Below are 26529 nucleotides of genomic sequence, written 5' to 3'. Positions count from 1 at the left end.
CGCCTAGAGGAGCGCAGCAGATCCAAGAGCAGCATCCACACCCAGAGAACCAATATTCCCTAAAAGGTGCGCATCCCTAAGACTATTGGTTGCGCTAAAAAATGGGGCACAAAGGTCCACTGTGCTCACTAAATGCAGAGTAAGATGTCTACAACTCACTATTTGTAATAAAGAGTACGATTATAGATACAGAGCTCAACTGAGGATTCAGAGCTTGATCAAAGATGCGATTATTCAAGATAACTTTAGGTTGGGTTCATAGCTCGACTGAGAATTCAGAGCTTGATATAAGATAGATAAGGTTTAATTTGGTTTGATTCAAAGCTCAACTGAGGAATCGGAGCTTGAAAATAAATGCAAAAAAGATAGGTTCAGGTACGGTTCAACACATTTCATCACAACCAAATGGATATAGAAGGAAATCATTCAACTCAAATCAATTGTGACTGCAGTAGAAAGTCACAGTCTGTACAAAAATATATGCCGCTAGGTCTATGGCTAAGCTCATTAGCAATTATAATTGTAAAGCAGAGTACAAGCCCTAATACGATGGAGTCACAGAACTACAAAGGACCAAAAAGCCCTACCTAAATTACTGATATAAAAATAGTACTAATGATTATGCAGAAACTATGAAAGCAACAGTGGAGATAGCAACCCTGATGTATTGGCAAATGGAGCAAATGTCAGCCCTGATGGTGGACTGACAAGAGAGATAGAAAAATAACAAAGGGTATAGCTGATGGTGGACTTACAGAGTAAGTGTAGCATCTCACTTAATCAGGGCTGACAGCTATATTGTTTATTATTTTTTTTATCTCTTTTGTCAGTCCACCATCAGGGCTGACAGCTATACCGTTTCTTATTTCTCTATCTTTCTTGTCAGTCTACCATCAGGGCTGACATTTGCTACACTTACTGTGTCAGTCCACCACCCCAATCTATATATATAAAATTGAATGTATGTCTGTCTGCGTGCGTGTCTGCGTGCGTGTCTGTTTGTCCTTTATGTGCTACTACACCATTCATCCGATCGCCATGAAACTTTGGGAAGTTGTTAAGTACACTCCTGGGAAGATTATAGGCATAGTACAAATATCCTACGATAAATGGCGCGCGAGCGTCGTCGAAAGTTACGCCCCCCCCCACGTAGATCGAATAAGTAAGCCACCTGCTATTGTGATGTCATCACTGATGTTATCAACATCGGACGCCCTTGAACATGCCCCAACATGTTCTATAAAGCTGCATTGTGAGACCTCCTGCTCATATACTAATATATTAAACAGACGACCTCCTCCTCATATACTAATATATTACACAAGACGACCTCCTCCTCATATACTAATTCTATGCGCAAAAGAATTAGCGTCCAAATTTTACGTACGGAATCTAATTCTCTCGCTTCGCGATGTAATAGAAACTTGAAATTTGGCACGAGCATTGAATATGTCATAAATAGGAAAAGCTAATCGGTCCCAACTCGATTATTCAATTCTAGACGCAAAAGAATTGGCGTCCAAATTTTACGTACGGAATGTAATTTTCTCACATAGAAACTTGAAATTTGGCACGAGCATTGAATATGTCATAAATAGGAAACGCTAATGGGTCCCAACTCGATTATTCGAGATTCTATGCGCAAAAGAATTAGCCTCCAAATTTTACATACGGAATGTAATTTTCTCACATAGAAACTTGAAATTTGGCACGGGCATTGAATATGTCATAAATAGGAAACGCTAATGGGTCCCAACTCCATTATTCAATTCTATGCGCAAAAGAATTAGCGTCCAACATGTTCTATAAAGCTGCATTGTGATGTCATTAAGGCTCTATTATGACACGTACAGCTTGGAACCACTAGAGCACGCCAGCCAATTACCATTGGAGTTGGAAGTGGGTAAACAAGTACTAGGATATCTTCCTAAGAAGCCACAGCAGCCGGATAAATTGTATGTTCCACCCAACGGCTATTTTATTCAGCCCGCAAGGGGGAAGCAGCGGCCTACAAAATCTAATTCTCTCATTTCCTGATGAGATAGATAGATAGATAGATAGATAGATAGATAGATAGATAGACTGTATGCAATAACCCTGATAGATAGATAGATAGATAGACTGTATGCAATGACACGTACAGCTTGAAACCATAAATACTAGAGCACGCCACCATGCCCCCCTCCCCCCAACGATTCTCCCAGCAGTCATGCCTCCGCTCCCCCGCCAGCGATTCTCCCAGCAGTCAGAATGTCTCCCATCCCCCCCCCCAGCGATTCTCCCAGCAGTCAGAATGTCTCCCATCCCCCCCCCCAGCGATTCTCCCAGTCAGAATGTCTCCGATCCCCCCCCAGCGATTCTCCCAGCAGTCAGAATGTCTCCCATCCCCCCCCCCAGCGATTCTCCCAGCAGTCAGAATGTCTCCCATCCCCCCCCAGCGATTATCCCAGCAGTCAGAATGTCTCCCATCCCCCCCCCAGCAATTCTCCCAGCAGTAAGAATGTCTCCCCCTCCCCCCCCCAGCAATTCTCCCAGCAGTAAGAATGTCTTCCCCCCCAGCGATTCTCACACAATGGCTATTTTATTCAGCCTGGAAGGGGGAAGCAGCGGCCTACAAAACCTCAGTGGTCGCTGCTGCCGTCATCTAGATATATAAAAACGAAGTATGTATGTATGTCTGTCTTCGCAGCAACGCGAGACGGGTACGCTAGTCTATATATATAAAATTGAATGTATGCGTGTGTGTCTGTCTGGGTGCGTGTCTGTCTGTCTGTCTGTTTGTCCTTTATGCGCTACTACACCATTCATCCGATCGCCATGAAACTTTGGGAAGTTGTTGAGTACACTCCTAGGAAGATTATAGGCATAGTACATTTATGCTACGATAAATGGCGCGCGTGCGAGCGTCATCGACAGTTACGACCCCCCCCCCACGTAGATAGTTCGATTTCCATCGTTGCCACTAATTCTCTCACTTCCCGATGTTGTAGAAACATGAAATTTGGCACGAGCATTGATTATGTCATAAATAGGAAAAGTAAATGGGTCCCAACTCGATTATTCAATTGTAAGCGCCAAAGAATTAGCGTCCAAATTTTATGTACGGAATCTAATTTTCTCGCTTCCCAATGTCATAGAAACTTGAAATTTGGCACGAGCATTGATTATGTCATAAATAGGAAAAGCTAATGGGTCCCAACTCAATTATTCAATTCTATACGCCCAAGAATTAGCGTCCAAATTTTACGTACGGAATGTAATTTTCTCACATAGAAACATGAAATTTGGCACGGGCATTGAATATGTCATAAATAGGAAACGCTAATGGGTCCCAACTCGATTATTCAATTCTATGCGCCAAAGAATTAGCGTCCAAATTTTACGTACGGAATGTAATTTTCTCACATAGAAACATGAAATTTGGCACGGGCATTGATTATGTCATAAATAGTAAAAGCTAATGGGTCCCAAGTCGATTATTCAATTCTAAGCGCAAAACAATTAGCGTCCAAATTTTACGTACGGAATCTAATTCTCTCACTTCCTGATATATATAAATGAATGTATGTCTGTCTGTCTGTCCTTTATGCATTACTACACCATTCATCCAATTGCCATGAGACTTTGGGAAGTTGTTGAGTACACTCCTGGGAAGGTTACTGGCATAGTACAACTATCCTACGATAGGTGGCGCGCGTGCGAGCATCGTCGACAGTTATGCCCCCCAGACAAAGATCGTTTGATTTCCATCTCAAGCACGAAAGCAAAAGGCATTACCAGCAACGGGATGCGTGTTCAACTACAAAATGATGCATCTGCCGAACGTTTCGCAAGACAATTGCTGGATATTGAGAATGCTGAGGTAAAATGAAAGCTGTGCTGTGATTGGTTGCTATTTCTTATACTGCTGAGGTAACATGAAAGCTGTGCTGTGATTGGTGGCTACTTCTTATACTACTGAGGTTGCATGAAAGCTGTGCTGCGATTCGTTGTTATATATTATACCACTGAGGTAACATGAAAGCTGCGCTGTGATTGGTTGCTATATATAATACCGCAGAGGTAACATGAAAGCTGCGCTGTGATTGGTTGCTATTTTTTATATTGCTGAGGCAGAATAAAAGTTGCGCTGTGATTGGTGGTTATTTCTCTTACTGCTGAGGTAACATGAAAGCTGCGTTGTGATTGATTGTTATATTTTATACTGCTAAGGTAACATGAAAGCTGCGCTGTGATTGGTTGTTATATATTATACCACTGAGGTAACATGAAAGCTGCGCTGTGATTGGTTGTTATCTAGATATATAAAAACGAATGAATGTATGTCTGTCTGTCTTCGCAGCAACGCGCGACGGGTAAGCTAGTACACAATAAAATGTATACCACATATTACACATTTTTTCTAAAATGGGTCCCAATGCCTACACCATGGCACAATGTTGGAGGTATACATAAGGAAACCCTTCTGACATAAACCGCCAACGCACTAAAGTCTGCAGCTGGCTCTACATAAAATTAACAGCCCTAAACACAAGAGCAGCACTAATATGAAAGGAACTGGATACTGACATTTAAGGCTTAAACAGATGATTGTGATTTTGTCCCGTATCGGGGGCGTGATTTTCACACCCACAAAACGGTCCGGAAACAAGACCATTGATTTCAATGGTTTCATTTTCACTAATCGGGATTCTTGCGTGTTACTACTATGCATAAGAAAAGATAGGACTTGCCCTATCTTTCTTGCTTTTTTTTTTTACCCGAGCACAATAGTGCTGAATTTAAATGGTAAAAAAAAGAATTTTGATTTGTTCATGCGCTAATACGCTCCGTAGCGAAGAGCATATTTGCAAATATGCCAGTCTGTTTTAATCTTAGTTAGCTGTTAAGGTGGATGGACTTCTGCAGCTCCCTATGAAGTATACCTCCAATGGATGGATGGATGGATGTTTGGGATGTATGCCACTGTATAGACACATAGTGGCATGCATTACCTATAGGTGTCCATGTTAATGAAACATATACTGTGCAGTATACATACTCTATTTACAGAATAGCAAAGTCGACTACACTATTTTACACAGTAAAAATAGGTATAGTGACATAGTCCAAGCCACCTGAGGACACTCTTTTGGATGAATGGGGTCTATGATTATGTTTGATATCTAAACTGGGAGATTTGGCAAACACCAAATGTAAACTGCTAATGCAGAGTGAATGCACCGATACTCTGTTTCTCACACCCACCTTTTCCATTGTACGAAATGAGTCTGTTTGGTAAAATGATCCCCCTACTATAACGTTACCTGTCAATGATCTTTCTAGAAACAAAAGATGACAGTATGTAGGTTTATCTGGGTTTTCATTTTTCTGTGACCCAAACTGAAATCACTGAATGCTTAAGACCACCTTGTTGTGCAGCTCTTCTTACCCCATGGAATAAACTCTGACAGTGTGTTTTATGGGAACTCCATCCATGTAATGACAGACGCAGTTAGTCCTCGGGCAGATTACAAGAGCTAGTCACTCTGAAGCAAGAACAAAAAACCACTTTTCTCTCCAGTTGTTAAGCTCTCATCATTTCCTTTCTTTAAACCGAAAGAAAAGTGCCAAACAGTTCATATTGTTCTCTGCACCTGCATTTCTTACCACCTTAGATTGCCACGGGACAATTACTTCTCCTGAAAATGGCTTTCTTTACCACAGCCCACAACTTCACACAATACTTATTGTCTACCATAAAAGCACAATACCTGCAATAAATAAATTATGTAATACAACAGGTATTTCTTTAATCTGTTCCTTAGTTCAACGTTGATTGAATTTCAGGGTTAAACTATTACATGTAGCATAAAGTATATAATTCCAGAAACTACAGCTTCTTAACTGTTTCGTATTGGGCTATTGCCCTAGTCTATACCAAAACGTTAAATTTGTCTACAGAACCAAGTCCATCACTGAAGTAAGTGATGAGCAATCTGTATAAATGAGAGGATGACTGTCGGGCAAAGTTGCAAATGCAGTAGGGCCCTAGTAATTGAGGGGACTCTGAGGCCTCTGTGTTATATACAAGGATTGCAGTGCTAGTGTCATCATTTTACAGTAAAGCTTTACATGTCATATATATATATATATATATATATATATATATTGTGAGACAGTGACTGGCAAAGTGCTGGAGGGCAGATACGTGCCACCGAGCGGCCTGGGCTAGGAGAAGGAAGCCAGCATTTGGGTGTCAGTAACACTAGGTTACTGACACATTGTAGTGTAATGCAGTGGCTCCAAGCCGCATAGTCCGGGCCAGCTTTTCCTGGATTGGTCAAAGCGAAGGGTGGGATGGCCACTCCCACGTACCAGGTGAGGCTGGTACCAGGCCTTATAAAGCCTGGGCCTGCAGGTCTAACAGAGAGATGTTGGCTGAGAGAGCCAGAGAGACGGCTCAGTGGTGCTAGGAGCCCGGCTAGCCAGTATGTGGCTGAGAAGGCCAGAGGTTTACAGGGAGACGCCCTTAACCTCCACACCTAGGAGAGGTGGTGAGACCTCTGCAGGTCTGAGGACCAGACTGGCTGTGCGCAGCAAGCCGTATTTCTGACAGTGAGTAGTCAGGACCGACTTATGTGTAGTGAGTGCTCAGACAAGCAGGTGTTTATTTCTGTTTACTTCATTTATGCTACAATAAACCCAGGCGAAGCCTGAACTAAAGAACTGTATTTTCTGGTGTCACTGTCTCTGGCCTGTGGATGCCCCATGTTTCTACCTATCCTAATGCTAATCCCTTACAATATATATATATATATATATATATATATATATATATATCATATTACAAATAATGCTGTCACTAAATAACCATCAGATAATACATCTACAATCAGATAACAGCTCTACACAGTGATAGTGTTTACAGTACTGTAACCTCCAGTGATCATAGGTGACATCTTCTCTGATTACACTCATTCACTTTTCCTTTTCTTCTCTATCTGGGCCCAAACTGCCCTGAAGACTTCTAGCTATGACTCATTTCTGCACACTGTCCCCATCCTGAAACTACACCCAATGCCCCTTTCTTTGCACCCATAGTAGTATTGCCCCCTTTTGTGCTTCAAAAGTAACAGTGCCCTCCACAGTAATAAATGTGCCTCCTTTTGGTTATAAAGTACTCTCCTCCAGATGTGAGGGTATATGTATATATTGCCATATGTTTGTTATGCTTTTATACCTGTATACAAGTTCTATGCAATGCTAAAATGAAAAAAAACTTAATATGTAGCCTTAAAAATCATATCAGATATGCCAAGGCTTTGCAAGGCCGAGAGAGATGTGTCCAGAAATTCAGAGATGATACAGAACCGGATATGAAGGCCGCGTGCTTGGCTGTTTTCCCAGAATCAGCTTATCTAGATAACAACTGCTTATGTGACTAACACTGCCTCAGGCGGAACTGCGGACATCACATATATGGTTATGCGGTGGATTTGAGCCAATAAGACACACTTCTAAAGTCGTGATAAGGGGTATAAAGCCCCATGTAAACTGTAATAAAGTGCGCAGTTATTTCCCCGTGTGAGGAACTATACCAGACCTCTGTGTGTGGTGTTTCTTCTTTACCGCCGGCAATGGAGCATTGGGGTGGGCCTGATTGGTGCTGTACGCAGAACTTTCCCTGACACAGAGGCGTAACTTGAAGCTTCTGGGCACTCAACTATAGTATTTTATTCATAGTACTGGGCCCCCTATATGGAGAAGACATCCTGGGCCTGGGTGCAACCTCATCCCCTGCATCCCCTATAGTTAGGCCCCTACTCTCCCCCCCTGTAGTAATACAGCTTCTCTTGCACCCTCATAATAATAGACCCCCCCCCCCCGCCCTATGATAATAATAGAGCCCCCTTCTGTGCCCACCGGAGTAGCAGAGCATCTCTCTGTGCCACCCCGCAGTAGCAGAACCCTCTGGCCTCAACCCTTTTGCCAGCAGTTGGATCACACTTCATCATCACATGTCAGCAGATAGAGCCTGACTTTTTCTCAGTCTACTGCTCTTCAGTACAGCCCTCCCGAAGGTCTCTCTAATACAGCCAAATGCCCCCAAAATGCATGGGAATACAGCCACAGATCTGGGAAACACTGTGCTCCTTCCTAAAATTGGTACAAATATTGTACAGTGGTGTACAGGTCACTTGTAGCACAGGGGTGTCACTGAAAACAAAAGGGGTGGCCCACATAGGGTTCCCAGATCAAAAATTATGCCAAGGAAGACAGCATGTGTGCTGCTTGTTTTAAAGCAATGCCATCAATTTTGCAAAGGACAAATTCTACCACGTGAACAGAACACCCAAGTATGGGTCTCCTCTTCATCCTCCTCCTTCTCAAAGCATCTTGAGGACAATGTGTGCTCTTTGTGGAAACATGAGAGCTATAGCTCTGTAATTCCATATTGACATAGGATAAGTACTGCCTCTGATTATGAGTCCTACCCTGCGCTGTTACTGCATGCTGTGAGGGGCTAAAAAAACTATGCCACACCTCTGTTAGACTTCCCCTGCCAGCGGTGGTGGTGCTGCTGTGCCGGCTTCCAGCTCATCTGCCATCAGCCACAGAGCTGTGATCAATTGCGGATGCATCCCAGTGGCCTTGAGGAAGTGCTCTGCTTAAGTTCCTTCACAGTCAGTCCTGATACTGCTGTCAATCCTTGGGGGTCAGGACTAAGATTGTTCTCCAGCTGGTCTTGCCATCCATACAGAATAGCTAGGATTAGTGATGGATCGAAGGAACTTTGCATTGTCACCTCCCCTGCCTCTGGACCTATATTATCCTCTGCTCTATACTTCTCCCATGGGTGGAGAAACATGTTGGAGAAAACTCCCCCATTTCTCACCCAAAGCCACCCTCCCTGCAGTGTTGAGTAATGGTAGACTGGCCAGACAGTTGGTATATTGGTGTTCCATCCTCCTCTTGTGACAACAACATGTCATTATTCCTGAGGCTCTTTAGCATCTGTTTAAGCACACAGACAACAGGAATGGTCATACTGATTGGTGCGTCATTATGACTGACCATTTGGTCACTTCCTCAAAGTAGGCTAAAATGGCACACACATCTTTGATCTGTAGCCACTCCACAGAAATAAAGTGGTACTCCGTAATTGCTCTTTGCTGCTGGACTAACCTCTGTAAGATAAGTAATGTGGAATTCCACCATGTAGGCATGTCACAAATTAGGTGGTTTGTTGGTAGCCTGAACTGTCACTGCACCTTGGTCAGATAAGAAGTGTGATTGCCGAAAGTGCAAGCACAATTTCCTGGCCTTTTCTAGCAGTAGATGTAAACCTGGGTAATTGTTTAGGAAGTATTAGACTGCCAGGTTCATCATGTAAGCCAGGCAAGGTACACGTGTAAGATTTCCGAGGCGAACGGCTGCGAGCAGGTTGGCCCCATTGTCACACACGACCTTGCCTGATTTCAGCTTGTACGGGGTCAACCAGTACGCAGATGCATCAACAGCTCTTCAGCCTTGTGGCTTCGCTTCCCTCAGTTTTTTAGCACTGCATGGTGCCTTTTTTTTTAGGCAGCGCTGTATGGAGGCCGGATGTTGTCACATACGGATATCTGTGCAAATGTGGAGGGTGTTGAAAGGTGGTACAAAGAGGTGGAGGCAGAGGAGGAGGAGGGGGATGAGGAAGGGACAGACATGGATGAATGTCCTGCAATGCCTGGGGGTACTATGAAACGAGAACTACCCCTTTCGGCTTCATGCCCTGCCTCCAGAACATTGACCTAGTGTTCTCATTAGGATACGTAAGGTCCATGTGTAGTGGCCTGAAGTACATATATATGGCCCATCCATAACTGTCATACATGTCAAGTCTTTAATGTGGATGCTCTGTGCAAATTGTCTTTAGTTACATGTATTGCACAGCTGCAGCATGTAAGAGATTAATGTCTGGGATATGTCTGGAAATTGTAACAAGTTATTTTGTTGCGTGAGTATGCAAGATATATATGTGAGTGACAGGTAAGAAAGGGAGTTCCATTGCTTCAACGGTTCAGTGTGGAAGGAGAGTGCCGGCCACATGGGGGTACATTCAACCCTCATGTGGTGAAGAATGGAAGAAGAGGATAGGTACCCTGATGACCTAATCCCAGGACTCCTGTTCTGCCCCACATAAACCGAAGCTACATAACATTACATTCTAAGTGCTTAGTGGTTATAGCACCATCTAGCTGTGTTACAAATGTATTACAACTTGTTTTTCTACCATAAAGACTGATGTATTATGGGTAGTTTGCAAGGCATTGTGGGAAGAAAGAACTTCCAGCCAGAGACAGTCAGAGACAGACTTATCTTTGCTCCCTCCTCTTCAAAATCCACCATCTTTGTAAAAGCATATCTGTTTTACCAATCAATCAATCCACGCATTATCACAAGCCTCAATCGCATTGAATGCACGCTTGTATGCTATGATCTGTTAACCAATAAACCTGTCAGATTAAGAAGAACAGTTTGTTTATTTGGAAGACAGAAATGGTTAAGCTGAATGTCGGACTGCACACTGTGTGAACGTGTAAGAAGACAGAACAGTAAAACAGATGCTAGTCACCAACGATAGTGGATCAGACTAGACGGAGCCGCCATCAGCCACGCGGTCTTATGTACAAGATTGCAGCGGCTGCCATTTAGTCACAAGAAACACACGTGCAGCCCCAAGTAAACGCAGCATGATCTAAGCCAAGCTGAAGTCTGTTCCTACCTGGACTGAGTCTGCACAGAGACATTAAGCAGCCAACAAACAGGCACACAATGTCCACTAGCCAGACATCCTCCTATAAGACCAGGTCATGAGCAAGCTGCTCTAGCAGGTCTTCAATAAGAGAAATGGCTGCCCTCGCCCGCGCAGAAGCTGAAGCAGCAAAAGTAAGGTCCACCTTTGCAGCACAAGAGACGCGACTGAAGCTAAAGCAAGTCTGCCTGCAGGTGTCACTGGAAAAACTCGCCGCAGAGAAAGAAGCAGCAGTCCATTAGCCAAGGCAGAGTTCCTAGAAGCCGCAGAGTTCCCCGAATTAGAGAAACACAGCCAGGTACTCGGTTTAGACCTAGACCAAGAAGATCCAGCACAGCGCATCTCAGAATATGTCCATCGGCATCCCAAGGCAGAAAACGGCTACGATCCAGTATATCAAACAGCACATATAGAGCGTCAAAGACCCGACTTTGAAGCACAGTATGGTATGCGACAAAGCAGTGCTGACCACGACTACCACCCTACAAAAAGGAAGCTACAACCCTCTCCCCGGCTTAAAGAGACAGCTTTCGCATCAGAGTGGTATTTAACAGACTGCCCTAAGCCAGAAACTCCTAAAAGGTATGGTGATACACTTCACACGCAGCATAACAACAGCACACGGGTAGTATTGGTGTTAACCAGGCTATCGTGGACTTCGCTAGGTTCTTTGCTAAATGAGAACTGGTTACCAAGGGACTTATAAAGTTCACAGATCGCCCAGAGAACTACCGAGCATGGCGAGCCTCCTTCCAGAACGCCATAAGGGACTTGGGTCTCTCCTGCAGTGAGGAGTTAGATCTCTTGGTAAAGTGGCTTGGAAGCGAGTCTGCTGAACACGCCAAAAGGATCAGAGACATTAACATAAACTATCCGGGCAAAGGCCTAAAGATGGTGTGGGAAAGACTTGATGAGTGTTATGGGTCAATAGAAGCTATAGAAAATGCTTTATTTAAGAGAATTGATAATTTTCCCAAAATAGTAGGTAAGAGTTACCAGTAACTCAGGGAACTTAGTGACTTGTTAACAGAGGTACAGGTTGCTCAGGCAGAAGGAGATCTGCCAGGGCTAGCATTCCTGGACACCGCCAGAGGTGTTAATCCAATTGTCCAAAAACTCCCTTATAACTTACAGGAGAAGTGGATCACACATGGTTCCCATTATAAACAGGTTCATAATGTACCATTTCCCCCCTTTCGGGTATTTGTAGGCTTTGTTGCTCAACAGGCAAGGATCAGAAACGATCCCAGTTTTGACTTTACATTGTCTTGTCCCACTACCCCTGGTGTCAAACCTCTTAAAACACCAGTAGCGGTCCACAAAACTAATGTTGCCTCCACAGTTTCTCCTTACAGGTTGTTTAAGCCTCATCAAGAAGAGAACAAACACGAGGATCCTACCAAACAATGCCCCCTGCACAAGAAACCACATTCTTTGCTAAAATGTAGAGCCTTAAGAGAGAAGTCTTTAGAGGATCGCAAAGAATTCCTGAAAGAAAACAACATCTGCTTCAGGTGCTGCACTGCAACATCACACTTCGCCAGGAACTGTAAGGTTAGTTTGACATGCACTGAATGCGGTAGCACAGAGCACAACACGGCTCTACATCCTGGACCACCCTCTCAGGTATCATCCCAAGCAGAGGAACAGGACAGAGAGCAGATAGACACAGCAATAGTCACTTCTCAGTGTACAGAGATCTGTAAAGGACTCGCAGGAGGGAAGTCATGCTCCAAAGTCTGCCTTGTCAGGGTTTATCCTGTTGGCCACTGAGATAAGGCGATCAAGGTATACACAATCTTAGATGACCAAAGCAACAGGTCTTTAGCTAAATCCACCTTCTTCGACACCTTCAACATCGTAGGGCCTGGTTCTCCTTACTCCTTAAGGACGTATGCAGGTACCGTTGAGACGGAGGGGAGGAAGGCAACTGGATACATGGTAGAGTCCATAGATGGTCAGACCTGCTTGCCCCTGCCAACCATACTTGAGTGCAATCACATTCCTGACAACCGGTCTGAGATACCTACACCAGAGGTAGCAGCATACCACCCCCACCTCAGACGTATAGCTCACCAGATACCGAAACTTGATCCAAAAGCCCCAATAATCCTACTCCTTGGAAGAGACATACTACGAGTTCATAAGGCTAGGGCACAGATTAACGGTTCCCAGAATGCTCCATACGCCCAGAGACTTGACCTAGGATGGGTCATCATTGGAGACGTCTGTCTAGGAGGAGCACACAAGCCGACCTCAGTCAACAGCATGCTTACCAGCACACTTGAAAGTGGACGTCCTTCCCTATTCCAGCCATGCCACAACAGTTTCCTGATAAAAGAGTTGCCACAAAGCACTCCCGTGCCTTGTCCCTTCGCAGATCCCTCCTGTGAAGACCACGCCTGCGACGGTGAGCAAGATCACTTAGGGTGCACAGTCTTTCACAGGACAAGGGAGGACAACAGGGTCGCGATATCCATAGAAGACAAGCTGTTCTTGGATATCATGGATCAAGAAATAGTAAAGGACAAGTCCAAAAGCTGGGTCGCACCTCTACCATTCAAAACCCAGAGACGACGCCTGCCTAACAGCAAAGAACTTGTCTACAGCTGATTTATTTCCCTCAAACACAAACTCCAGAGAACACCAGAGACAAAGGAACATTTCTTCACCTTCATGGAAAGAGTATTCCAGAGCAACCATGCAGAAGTGGCACCCCCACTCCAAGACTCCCAGGAGTGTTGGTACTTACCCATATTTGGCGTTTATCACCCCAAAAAACCAGGACAGATAAGAGTAGTATTTGATTCGAGTGCCAGATGTGAAGGTGTCTCGCTAAATGATGTCTTACTGTCTGGTCCAGACCTCAACAACAGACTTCTAGAGGTACTTCTCCGCTTCCGCAGAGATTCCGTAGCATTTATGGCCGACATACAACAAATGTTCCACTGCTTTCTCGTCAAGGAAGAACATAGAAACTACTTAAAGGGGTTGTCCCGCGCCGAAACGTTTTTTTTTTTTTTCAACCCCCCCCCCCCGTTCGGCGCGAGACAACCCCGATGCAGGGACCTAAAGAAAAATCTGTACAGCGCTTACCTGAATCCCCGCGCTCCGGTGACTTCTTACTTACCGGCTGAAGATGGCCGCCGGGATCTTCTCCCTCGGTGGACCGCAGGGCTTCTGTGCGGTCCATTGCCGATTCCAGCCTCCTGATTGGCTGGAATCGGCACGTGACGGGGCGGAGCTACACGGAGCCGGCATCCTGCACGAGCGGCCCCATTGAGAAAAGAAGAAGACCCGGACTGCGCAAGCGCGTCTAATTTGGCCATTAGACGCCGAAAATTAGGCGGGCTCCATGGAAACGAGGACGCTAGCAACGGAGCAGGTAAGTGAAAAACTTCTTATAACTTCTGTATGGCTCATAATTAATGCACAATGTACATTACAAAGTGCATTAATATGGCCATACAGAAGTGTATAGACCCACTTGCCGCCGCAGGACAACCCCTTTAAGGTTCTTCTGGTATCACAACAACGACCCTAACGAGGACATCATAGAGTACCGAATGAGGGTGCACATCTTTGGAAACAATCCTTCCCCCGCAGTTGCCATCTATGGTCTGACACTCAGCCCGAGAGGGTGAAGCAAAATACGGGTCTGATGTCAGGTCCTTTGTAGAAAGGGACTTCTATGTGGACGACTGCTTGAAGTCTACACCCACGAACGAGACCGCAATCAATCTCCTGAAAGGAGCTCAAGAAATGCTCGCTCAATCTAATCTGAGGTTGCACAAAATCGCCTCTAACAGCAGTGAGTTAATGGAGGCCTTCTCACCTCAAGATCATTCAAGCGATCTAAAGGACTTGGATCTTAGCACAGACTCCCTTCCCATGCAACGGAGCCTTGGTCTGCTCTGGGATTTAAAGGCGGACACATTCACCTTCCAGATCAGCAAGGAAGAAAAGCCTTTCACACGCAGAAGGGTCCTGTCTACCATAAACAGTTTATATGATCCTCTGGGATTCGTAACACCTGTTGCCATCCAAGGAAAAATGATGCTAAGAGACTTTACCACAGAGACGTCTGATTGGGATGACCCGCTTCCCATGGAGAAAAAAGACGTGGACAGGTTGGAGAAAGTCTCTTGAAACTTTGTCCAGTCTTCATGTGACACGCCCATATGCTTCCGTGCCTTCAACGGAAGTCAAGATGCAAAGACTGTATATCTTCTGTGATGCATCAGTCAAAGCGATTGCTGCCATAGCATACCTAAAGACCATAGACGTCAAGGAACAATGCCATATAGGGTTTGTTGTGAGCAAAGCCAAACTGGCGCCACTCCGCGAGCACACTATTCCCAGACTGGAACTATGCGCTTCTGTGCTTGCGGTAGAGTTGGCTGAACTTATAACGTCCGGAATGAATCTGGAAATCGAGGAAGTCGAATTTTACACAGACAGCAAGGTAGTCTTAGGATATATTCGCAACGAAACCAGACACTTTTACGTCTATGTCAGCAATAGGGTGCTAAGGATCAGGAGGTCCACTTGTCCCAAGCAATGGCACTATGTTCCTATGCACCATAATCCAGCAGACCATGCAACTAGATCTGTAGCAGCAGGTGGCCTTAAGAATACAACTTGGTTTACGGGTCCTGCATTTCTGTACCGTTCAATGTCTTGCAGCATTGGATCCGACTAATTCGAATTGGTAAACCCAGATACCGATGAAGAAATCCGGCCTGAAGTATCTGCTCTATGTACAGTGACTTTGGAACACCAACTCAAATCCCATCGTTTCAACAGATTCTCCACTTGGATGTCGCTCGTTCGTGCTATAGCCTGTCTAAGCCATATAGCTCAGTCTTATAGGTCAACGTTACCTGTGAGTCAAAGACCTTGCAAGGGTTGGCATCACTGCAAACACGCCTTTACTGCTACCAATCTGGACAGAGCCAAGAGCATAATAATTCGCACTATACAACATGAATGTTATGCTAAAGAAATAGACTACCTCAGCAAAGGCCAAACAGTCTTCAAGGATAGCGCTTTGAAGAAGCTTGATCCCTTCATTGACCAAGATGGGTCACTAAGAATAGGAGGTCGCCTACAAGCAGCCAAAGTGGAATTTAAGGAGAAACATCCTATGGTAATTCCTGGGCATCATCACGTCACAAATCTGCTCGTACTCATCACCAACACATTCCCGAGCAAGGATGGGAAGGTACGCAAGTTCGAGGTCAAAGTGTGGAAGCCTGGGGAAGGCAAACTATTCCTCAGGCCAGTCGTGGAACTTGTTTTGTTGTTTTCACAGGAAAGACCCAATAGTGACGTCCGTTGACGTCAGACGGGGAGTGTTCTGCCCCACATAAACCGAAGCTACATAACATTCCATTCTAAGTGCTTAGTGGTTACAGCACCATCTAGCTGTGTTACTGATGTATTACAACTTGTTTTTCTACCATAAAGACTGATGTATTATGGGTAGTTTGCAAGGCATTGTGGGAAGAAGGAACTTCCAGCCAGAGACAGTCAGAGTCAGACTTATCTTTGCTCCCTCCTCCTCAAAATCCACCATCTTTGTAAAAGCATATCTGTTTTACCAATCAATCAATCCACGCATTATCACAAGCCTCAATCGCATTGAATGCACGCTTGTATGCTACGATCTGTTAACCAATAAACCTGTCAGATTAAGAAGAACAGTTTGTTTATTTGGAAGACAGAAATGGTTAAGCTGAATGTCGGACTGCACACTGTGTCAACGTGTAAGAAGACAGAACAACTCCTATCCTAGGAAAGAGAGAGAAAGAGTCTGCTGCGCAAGGTCCAGAAAGCCATTTGCCATTGACCATGGTCAGGTGAATCCTGCAATGCCACAGACAGGCTATCACTCACATGATGGTGCAGGGCAGGGCAGTCTTTTTGGTGACTAGGCATCTAAAACTGTGGTTTAGCATAAAGCATCACATCGTGGAAGGCATCTGTGTCCACTTGCCTGAAGGGCAGCATTTCCATCACCAGCAGCTGTACTTTGCTTGCATTCAGGCTCTGTGCTTGAGGGTGGTTGTTGTGATATTTTTTTTATGCTTCCATAGCTGGGGAAAGTTAGGCTTGCTGCTGACCTGAGATACACTGGAATATGGGGTAGATGTCCATATCGGTGAAGATGGAAGTGATGGTGGCTCAGCTTCTGTTTCCCGTCTTCCAATCCTGGTTTTGAAAATAGCAGCCCAGTCATCAGTGCCAGAGGAGAGGCCTGAAGTAGACGTGCTGCTGCCCCTACACAGTACTACCTCTCTGTGCTCGGAGGCTGCTGCATAAACAGAGGAAGATTAAGGAAGAGGCAGCTACATCAGCGGAAAAAGGAGACTCTTGGCCCTCTGGCCCAGGTGGGCTCTCCAAAGCAGCGGGTGATGGGAGTTAATGTGGCTGTTCATGCACGTTGTGTTGAAGTTGTTTATGTTCCTGCTGCATTTTAAACACTTACCATAGATCTTCAGATGACTGCTCTTCTGTCATCAGCTGCAGTTTTAAAGAATGCCCAGGCTGCATACGTCCTGTGAGCAGACCTAGCTTAGGGCATGATGTTGCTGCAGCTGCGACTAGTAGTAGCTGATGATGGCAGTATAGCTTTTGCTTTTCTGTGACACCCTACTCCCTGTCTTCGCAGGTGCTGCTCCGAAAAGTTACTTCTTTCTCCTTCTATGAGCTGCTGTAATGACTCTCCCTGCCTGTCCAAGTGCCGTAAAACACCTCTTTATCTTTCATCTCGTCTTCCTCTTCATTGTACCTCTCCTGCCTGCAGAGGGCTGACTGTGCACTCACTCACCTTCATCTTCTTCTTCAGAGGAAAAGAAATGGTTGGGCATCCATCAGTACATACAATGTCTTCGTTTTCTCCCTTTGGTTGCTTGGACTGTTCCATTGACATCCATGACACTGAATGATCAAACAGCTTCTCAGACTGACCCATTTCGACAGCTTTGGAGGATGTGGGGGATTTGTCATGGAGTGTAGTAGAGTGGGGATGCACATGACCAACTGGTGCAAATGTAACACCCCAATGAACTTACTGTATTTATGGTCAGAGGCCTAGTCTTTGTCACGGTGATGCCACACTCTAATTGGACACTGCAGATGGTATGCCGCAGAAATAACGGAGACGAGTCCAGTTTAGTTTAGCAATCTGAGAGTGAGCAGATTTACTAACTTTGGTATATGCAACAACAGGTTAACTTCACAACTCTCTGTACATGTATTTATCAGGTATACAAGGATGCAGTACTAAGCAGGCAAGATACAACAGTATTGACTTGATGATACTCAGACTTCAACCCTCTCTCTCTCTTATTTTGCTGAAGATTGATTTACTAGACGATTTCCCACTAGTGAATTTAGATGAAACAACTAAGTTAGATTTGACTGTAGGATTTTATGAAGAAGAGGGACAAGTGGCTGTATTTCTAATCCTGGCTTTGACTTCACCGGGTAGCTATAACTCACTGTTAGATGAATATGGACCTCAGAAAGGATCTTCTGTTTTCTGTGCTGCAGGATGCCAAAGGAGTGGGTTGATCGCCACACTCTACCTTGGGTAACGATAACTCGCTGAACTACTCCTCCTCTCTGACCAGGGAACTGCAACCTCACCTTACTCACTTCTGGCGGAGTCTGACTAACTGCTCTGTGTCACTTTCTTTTATAACCTCTCTCTCTTCCCGCACTCTTGCATAGGGACTTGTATCTTTGCTTCCCACCCTTGGGCTCTGCACCAGTAAGATCAAACCTGACTGTCAGCCAATGAGAGACCAACTGACATCAGGGTTGAGCTCTATGCCTAAAGCAGAAGGGGAGACACAGGGTCTCTCCCACAGATGGCACCTCCTGTATCCATAAACGGCATACAGACAGGTGAGACAGGACAAGTGTACAGTGAGCGTTCTGCAGGACCCGCGGGCCACTACACAGACTGACTGGTGTGAGCCTGGAGGCGGTGAACGCTGTAAAAAGCATTGCGTGTGAGAGCGGCCTTAATGTTTTTATTTGGTAATTTTTTTATAGAATTTTTTTTTTCGTTTAGTTTTTACTTTAGTTTTAATTAACTATACAATTATCTCTTTACTTTGCAGAGAAGCACTGTCCGCTTTATAATGTATGCAAGTAGTTTCTATTGTGCAGACTTGCGACTTTGAAAAATGTCTGATGACACGAACACACATTATGTGTTTTAGCTGTTTCCCTGTTTGTTTTTTAATTCAGAAAACCCCACGAAAACTTGCCTTAGAACGTACTAGGTCACATCTGACACTGCAATACAGAATATACACGCACTCTAAAAAAATCTCACACCTAGAAGAAGTTGTCGGAGTTGAATTAAATTTTCTATGCGATTGTAACGTTAATATAAGTGTACTGGCCCAAAGTATATACGCCTGGCCCCTCCATAACTGTCATGCATGCAGGCTCTAGTACACTATTGTACCGCTTCTAGCTTGGATACAAGATGTGATACAGGCAGGCATGGAGGCTCTAGTACCCTGTTGTACCATCTTTATTTTGGATACAAGATGTGATACAGGTGGCCATGGAGGCTCTGGTACCCTGTTGTACCGAGTCTAGCTTGGATACAAGATGTGATACAGGCGGGTATGGAGGCTCTAGTAGCCTGTTGTACTGCCTCTAGCTTAGATACAAGATGTGACACGGGTGGGCATGCAGGCTCTAGTACACTGTTGTACCGCCTTTAGCTTGGATACAAGATGTGATACGGGCAGGCATGGAGGCTCTAGTACCTTGTTGTATCACCTCTAGCTTGGATGCAAGATGTGATATGGACGGACATGGAGGCTCTAGTACCCTGTTAAACCGTCTCTAGTTTGGATACAAGATGCGATACAGGTGGGCGTGCAGGCTCTAGTACCCTGTTGCACCACCTCTAGCTTGGATACAAGATGTGATACGCGCAGGCATGGAGGCTCTAGTACCCTATTGTACCACCTCTAGCTTGGATACAAGATGTGATACGGATGGGTATGGAGGATCTAGTACCCTGTAGCACCGCCTCTAGCTTGGATACAAAATGTGATACGGGTGGGTATGGAGGCTCTAGTAGCCTGTTGTACTGCCTCTAGCTTAGATATAAAATGTAACATGGGCGGGCATGGATGCTCTAGTACCCTGTTGTACCACCTTTAGCTTGGTTACAAGATGTGATATGGACAGGCATGGAGGCTCTAGTACCTTGCTGTATCACCTCTAGCTTGGATGCAAGATGTGATATGGATGGACATGGAGGCTCTAGTACACTGTTAAACCATCTCTAGTTTGAATACAATATGTGATATGGGTGGCCATGGGGCTCTAGTACCCTGTTGTACCACCTCTAGCTTGGATACAAGATGTGATACAGGCAGGCATGGAGGCTCTAGTACCCTGTTGTACCACCTTTAGCTTGGATGCAAGATGTGAAAAGGATGGACATGGAGACTCTAGTACCCTGTTGTACTGCCTCTACCTTGGATACAAGATGTGATAGGAACGGTTATGGAGCCTCTAGTACCCTGGTGAACCATCTCTAGCTTGGATATAAGATGTATTATGGGTGGGCATGGAGGCTCTAGTACCGTGTTGTACAACCTCTAGCTTGGATGCAAGATGTGATATGGAGGCTCCAGTACTCTGTTGTACCACCTCTAGCTTGGATGCAGTTCATCGATACAACCATCCAATTTTTTGCATTCCAATAATGCGCCTCTTAACTTTGTTAACTGAGTGAAATCTCTTTGATTGCATCATAGAAGCGTCAAGGGGTCAACAAGCTTTACATAAGGGGAAAGAGAGGTTCACTACACTCAAGTAGCCTGTGGAACCACTTTTAGGGCTTCAGGCAGCAAGACCATTCATCTAATCATGCAGCAACTCTAATCATTTGTATATCTGTTTATAGTTATATGTGTATATATGAGACTACAGTAGAAGATTAGCAGTCTCTGAATGTCATTAGTTTGAGTGAGGCAAAGTATCTGTATTTCTCTGGTTCTCTAATCATATACGCAAGATGTCCTTCCCTTTTCACATGTGGCTTTGGGGATCCTCTCTGCTGGTTGCTAATGATGCTTCTGTTATCAGGCTGGTTCACTGTCTGCAGTACTATTCTATACTGCAGCTACACTGGCCACTGATAGCTTCTTTTCTGGTGACAAAGTTAGTAACATACTAACATTGGATTTACTATTGAAAATTCACCATTTTCCTGGCACAGATTGCATGAGAAAACAGTCCTACATGCATTGCACCAGATTTAGGCCCCCTGTCCACTGGCGATGCAAAGTCCCGTGGCAGATGTCCGCCGTAGGAGCTGCTGCCGATTCTCTGCCGATCTGCCCTATGTGAAAGATAGGCTGGCTGCGGAGAATTGGGGCAATTCGCAGTATGTTGCGAATTGCCCGCCGCAAGCGGAGATTCGCAATGATTCTGCGCTTGTGGACAGGTGCCGGCGCTTTCCATAGAAATGAAAACACACCCGTGGACAGGCACCCTTATGATGTATTTTAGACACTTTCGGACACTTTTTTTCAACATGTCTGAAAAGAAGCATGGCTTCATGGGAAGTGGCATGTCCTAAATACATAAAAAATTGCACTGAATTTATGCTAAAATTTTGGCCCAAAATCTGCTGTAAAGCAAACCAACTAATAGGTGTTATAAACTCACACTAGATAGTCTAAAAATGCACCATCATCCAACATGGGTCACTGTGATAATCTGGCACATTTTAAACCTGTCTAACCTAAAAGCTTTTTCGCACTGGCATATTCGCACTCGTATTATGCACAGAAATTTTGTGCGCCTAATATGCACTCAAAAGAATCCATTTATTTAACAAGTTTGCTCACATGAGCTTTTTTGCGCACACATTTCCTTTGTACAAAAAAATATGTAACATATTCTATTTTCGTGTGTAAACTAATTAAGATTAATTGCCGTTGAAATCAATGAGAACATTCTTGCATGTTTATTTGTAAATACGTAGGGCAGGCACAGGCAAAATATACAGTAAAATACGCACACATGCCCGCAAAAAACGCCCATCTTGCAAATGCATGCAAAAATACGCTTACGCCCATGTGAAGCCGGCCTAAGTCTGTACCATCTAACTGTTAGGCTGGCTTCATGCTGGTAAGAAAATCACGTGACATTTGGGCATTGCGAGACGCACAAAAATGAACTGCATTCTTTTGAATGGGGTCATACACATGAGAGATTTTTTTTCCCGCATGACACCTCAAGATGCAGGAATCAAATTGTGACATGTCCTATCTTGTGTGTGCTCTCGTATTGCACAGCCCACTCATATCAAAGGTCCGCGGCAGCATTGCTGCACGTACTAGGTGCATGTGATGTGATGCGAGGTCTGCCATTAAAAACAATGTCACAGCGGAGGTTCCCTGCATCCCCAAAGTGATGTGAGGTTGTATTTACATGCTTTCACATGGATGGCGAGGGTGATATCACGACCCGATATCGCCCTTGCCGTTTGAAGTTAGCCTTAGGCCCAATGTCCACAGGCGGATTTTAGCTATAAAATCCGCGAGTGGCGCCCGCATGAGAGATCCGTGCATCTTGCTGCCCATAGGGATGCAATAGCATCCCTATGGGCAGCTAAAAGCATGCGGATGGGATTTCCTCTCGGCGTGCAGGTCACACGCACGGGAAGAAATCGCAGCATGCTCCATTTTCCTGCGGGTCTGCTACACGGATGGCTCCCGCGGCTTCTATTGAAACCTATGGAAGCTGTCCGTATCCGCGGCACACCCGCAGCTGAATTTCTGCTCTGCCGCGGAACCACAGGTAAGCAGGAATTAAAAAATAAATGTGCACAGCGCATGCACACGGCACGCTGCCGGCATTCTGAGCACATCCGCTGGGCCGAAGAAAGAAGATCTGGCCGCGATAAAGAGGAGATCCGCAACGTCCAGACAAGTAACATTAAAGGATTTTCTGGCCTCATATCTGCAGGAAAGGAGGGATCCGCTGCAGGATTCTGCATGGAGAATCCGTGCGGGCCCGAATTTCTCTGCGGACACGAGGCTTTAGGTCTCTCTGACACAGGCATTAGTAAAAACACTGTGTTTGTAAAAGCAGCATTTTTACTAGAGTAGAGATTCTTTGTGCATCATTTAGTGTGAGTGTTTGCCTGCAAAGAAAGCTGATGACGTCACCACTTTCACTCCCGGTGACATAAAACGCTCCATTCAAAAATAGCTGTGGGGGTTGAATGGCTGAGCGCTGCCTGTGATTGGCTGAGTTCTCAGCCAATGACACCAGTGTTTTCTGGGGGCGGGGATTTTTCAGTCCCCGGCCTCCAGAACACAGAAGAAGACTGCTGTGCCAGAGAGTATAATTTTTTTTTACAGCTAGCTAGCCATGATTTTCAGGGAAGGGCTTATATTTTAAGCCCTTCACCGAAAATCATCGCTGCAAGGGCTACCTGCAATCCACTGCATTCAATGGGGCGGTCCCCGTGGGAATGAAGGAATCCTTTGCCATAGCTGTCACAGCTGTGACAAAAGTCCACAATGTACTCCCTATGTTTTCAATGGGGTTGACACTGCTGCCACTGGCCTCGTTGAAAACACTGAGCGATATCGCAGATTTGAGTACGAAACCATTGAAAATCATTGGTTTCATAATCATCGCTCTTGCATCGCAAGAAAAAATATCGCTAGTGGGTAGGCACCCTTAGGGCTCAGTCAGATGGGCTTTTTTTTTTTGTATATATTCTTTATTTTTGATTGGTAAAGGAAGAGGGAGGGGTTACATTTTAAATCAGGAAAAACAGTGGATAATCACAAAATAAAACAATCAGTCGAACACATAAAAAAACCAATGACAGCTCTGTTGATATTATAATGTATAACAGCATATAAGAGACAAAAATCAGGTAGAAGGTCAACGCTAGTGTATAGTGATCAAATGTGTAAATAAAGAGAAACCTCGATAGTTAAGAGGTAACAGTAGGTTGTGAGAGTGGGCCATGTTCCCCATGTGTGAAGAAACGCCAGACGTTCCAGAGATTCACGAACTTCTCTGAGTTCCCTGCTCATTTAGCTTTGACTCTTTCAAAGGAACAGCTTGTGTTCACCTCTTTATACCATTCCGAGATGGAAGGAACAGTGTTGTCTCTCCAGTATCTGGGAATTAGGATCTTAGCCGCATTTATAAAAAATGGGAGAATGGATTTGTATTCAGGTGTGAGGCCTGGAGTATCTAAGTTTTAAAGAACAGCCTCGAGTGTAAGGGAGATGTTGGATTTGAAAATAGTACTTAGTAATCTCTGGATCTCTTCCCAGAAGGGTTGTAAAAGCGGGCATGAAAACCAGATGTGAGAGTATGATCCGATACCATCTGAGCATCTCCAGCATAGAGGAGAATAGTCTGGGTCTATTTTGTTGAATAAGACCGGGGTTTTGTACCATCTGGAGACGATTTTGTAATTTAGTTCTTGAAACGTAGTGGAGGAAGAAACCGAATGAGACCTAGATATAATATCCTTTATCTCATCTGAAGTAAGGGTGATTACCCACTACAGTTTTTTTTCACTGCGAAATTCGCAGCGTTTTTTTTCTGCAGGGGTCTATGGGACTTGTAATGCTAAAATCACGATCGCGCAAAATCGCAATTTACCGCAAAAATCGCGATTTTAACATTATAAGTCCCATAGACCACGGCAGTGGAAAAAAAAAACGCTGCGAATTTCGCAGTGAAAAAAAACTGTAGTGGGTAGTCACCCTAAAGGTGGTATTTAATTCAGATTCCCAACGAGCGATAAAAGAGAGTTGATGTTCGTCTTGTGTTAGGGTCCTATATATTTTAGAGATTGGACTCTTAATGGGCTGGAGACTCCAAAATAGTTTATGAATAGTAAGTTGTGATCTGTGTCTATGATGTCTGGAGAGTGCAGCACAACTGAGTCCCTAATGATATGCAAGTCTTCGATTCGAGTAGAGTATCCCCTAGGTAGTTTAGGAACTGTATATCTTGGGGTACAGACTTTTCCTTAATAAGGCTACTGCAATGTAGCGTCTTTAAGTGGGGATCCCTCATGATTTTCTGTTTAAGTACTCTAAATTTGTTAGGTATTAGTGCAAACAGTGGGGTGTAGCACCCTGGTCTGGGGTACTAGTTTATGCTTCCTGTTTGCTTTGTGCCATAAACTTAGGGTTAGTTTAGTGTAAGGGTTTTGGATCTCCTTCAGCTTAGCTTTGTTATATGGGGTGGACCAGAGCGATACTTTCTGATCATTGTTTAGTGAAAGAAGTTCCAGTTCCACCCCTAGTTTGGAGCTTGTTTGGCGGGTCAGGTCCACCGTGTGATTCAAATGTGATGCAATCCAATACAGTTCAAAACCTAGAAGTCCAATTCCACCGCATCTTTTGGATTTGACAAGCGTTGTGTGTTTGACCCTGTGTCCCTTACCCTGCCATATAAACTTAGCTACAAGGCTTTTGAGTTTGGTGAAAAAGATCCGTGGGATCTCTATTGGAAGCGTTTGGAGCACATACACTATATTTGGTAGATAGATCATTTTTATTACATTCTTTCTGCCAAACCAGGAAATCGGCAGGGAGTTCCAGGAGATAAGATCCTTCTCTATTCTCTCAAGTAGGGGTACAAAATTTAGGTTATATAGATCTGCTGCGCTCCGAGATATTCTTGCCCCTAGATATGTAATTTGTTTACTTGAATTTTTGAATGGCGAGATTTTTAACATTTCTGACCAAGAAACGTGTTTAATGTTTTTGTTTAATAGTTCTCATTTTAAGAGGTTTAATTTAAAGTTGGAAATCTGGCCAAAGCTCTTGAACTCATGAAGAATATGGGGAATTGCGATTTTAGGGTCCGTAAGGAAGAACAGCATGTCGTCTGCATAGGAGGCTAATTTGTGTTCCCTGGAGCCACATTCCATACCTGTAATTTTGTTATTTTGTCTTATTTTTTCCAAAAAGGTTTCCATAGTTAGGATAAATAGTAGAGGGGAAAGAGGGCAGCCCTGTCTGGTTCCATTATTAATTCGGGCTACAGGGGAATAACCAGAGTCTCTTTAAAAATTTTTAAATATTGGGATCCAAAACCATCTGGACCAGGACTTTTCCTGTTCATGGCTGATTGGATACATTCCTCCACCTCCCGGGGGGAGATTGGCTCGGGTAGCGGTTGTAATTGAGTTATAGGTACACTGGGAAGTTTGATCGAATTTAGGAAGTCACGTTTTTTTTTTTGTTATTCGATTGATAGGGACTCTTTGGAGTTTTGAATATTATATAAGTCAGAATAAAATGCATGGGAAATATTTGAGATCTCCGATGTTTTGTGATGTATCACATCGTTTTTGTCTTTCATTTTAGGAATAAAGGCTTTTGCATTTTGTGTTTTAATTAGGGCTGCAAGTTTTTTCCCGCGCTTATCCGAAAAAGCATAATGCTTATATTTTGCGAAAAAAAGATACTTTTCGGATTTGTGATTTAAAACCTCTTTTAACTTGATACGCAGGTTAAATAATTTTCATATTGAGATGACACATTTTTCTTGTTACAAGGTTCTATTTGTTTGATCTGTTCAGTGAGAAGGGTGATCTCCCTCTCTTTCTCCTTCTTCCTTGCACCCAGTTCGATAAACAGGCCTCTTATTACTGTCTTATGGGCCTCCCAAAGGATCGTGGGATTACATGGTTCTAGCGCATTCTC

This window comes from Eleutherodactylus coqui, chromosome 1, assembly GCF_035609145.1.
Source record: "Eleutherodactylus coqui strain aEleCoq1 chromosome 1, aEleCoq1.hap1, whole genome shotgun sequence".
Lineage (NCBI taxonomy): Eukaryota > Metazoa > Chordata > Amphibia > Anura > Eleutherodactylidae > Eleutherodactylus > Eleutherodactylus coqui.
Note: the sequence above shows the minus strand (reverse complement) of the source record.